Source organism: Nilaparvata lugens, chromosome X, assembly GCF_014356525.2.
Source record: "Nilaparvata lugens isolate BPH chromosome X, ASM1435652v1, whole genome shotgun sequence".
NCBI lineage: Eukaryota > Metazoa > Arthropoda > Insecta > Hemiptera > Delphacidae > Nilaparvata > Nilaparvata lugens.
The window spans coordinates 92,778,071-92,779,621 of record NC_052518.1 but is presented as its reverse complement, the minus strand read 5'-3'; the positions used below and the strand labels follow the sequence as shown (position 1 = coordinate 92,779,621).

Sequence of the window (1,551 nt, the reverse complement as noted above, 5' to 3'; positions counted from 1 at the left end):
ACGTGAACTGAGAAATACTGATTATTGTGAATTTACTTCTGGTTAGCCTTGCTCCATGATCATGTAGTAGAGACCACGGTATTTAGATGAAAATACTCTTCTTCTTAAATAATATTCTCCTATATACCGTGGTAGAGACGCTCTACGTTTACATTTTGAGTCGTATCCATTGCCCACGGATTAGGGCGTGTCACTTTTCTTGGTATTCTCTTTCTCTCTAACTCTCTCTCTCTCTTACAGTCCTAATATTAGAGGATGTTGATCCGCCTTATGATTAAGAACGAGGGTTGGTTAGGAGAATGAGAGGGGGAACTGGCTCAGTCGGAAGTTGTTCTCTTCGTTGTGTTGAGGATGCTCGTTGTTGTCTTTGATACACGCCACCACCAAAATAAACTTCTTTGGTCCGTATCTCAGTACTCATGTGTGACTGACTATTCCTGAATTCAAATAGATACCTATTATGAAAAATCCATTCACCCTTTGTAACAATCATACAAGATTCGATCAGATTATTACTATGTTTAGGGTATTTATTCATTTAAATTTATTTTCTTTTATAAGAATTTCTAATCAGTCTATTTATTAGTGATCATCATATATAAGGTTATAAATCATACTTGACAGGATCTTTTCTGTAGTATGTATTTCTCATCTAAATCTCAACTTCACTTTTATGCACATGTGATTACGATTGTTATGCTTGTAAATATTGTAAGGAATGGCCTAGTTTGCTTGAGCAATCGGGTTCAGCACAGAGGGTGTCTGTCTTTTTGCCGTGGTTGTCCGTGATGCTCTCAGCGGCGGAGTTGGTCCAGCCTTGCAACGTCGCCTGGTCCCCGTGTCGGCGGCTCCGTCCGAATTTGCACGCAGCGGTCCTCTTCGTTGTTTGATGCGCTCGTCGTCCGTCTCGCCTCTCAGCCCAAGTACACTTCTAAGTTTTTCGGGCAGCTTCAGTGCGATATTTATTCAAGAAAGATCAGGGCGAAATTTATTCAAAAAATTAACAAGCACTCCTAAATCGGTCTATGAAATATTTCGGAATTTTATTAATAAAACAAGAAGCCAAATTGAGTGGCTTATTAATTCAATAATTTATGATATATCAGCTCAATATTATACAGCTCAGCTTGTACAAGGTGCGCCAGAGAAACTTACTTATTTGAAAAGTCAATAAAAACAAAAGTACTTAAGATATTGTTTCAATCTTTTTTTATATGAGAATACAATATCTCAATTTTTTCCATGCAGTCTTGAAAACTACATCAGACCAATGGCGACCCCCATTGCGCATACACTGATAAAGTCGATTTTTGAAATTTCTTTGCAGTATATCAAGTGGTATGTTGGCAACGGCGTCGCGAATGTTGTTCTTGAGGTGTGCTATGGTCCGTGGTCGATATACATAAACCAGGGATTTCAAATAACCCCATAAAAAATCGCATTGAGGAAACGCATGTGTAAATGAGCCTTGTCAAATGAACGCGCCTTCAGGCAGGTTGTCAATCAGCATATCACATGCATTTTGACGGGCAACAAAATCGCGTTCAGTCA

The 1,551-nt window shown here is 38.9% G+C and overlaps 1 pseudogene; it reads left to right on the top strand.

The window, feature by feature from the left end:
* Nucleotides 1–607: 607 nt before the first annotated feature.
* LOC120355093 lies at nt 608–741 on the top strand (annotated as a pseudogene).
* The last annotated feature ends 810 nt before the right edge of the window (nt 742–1,551 follow it).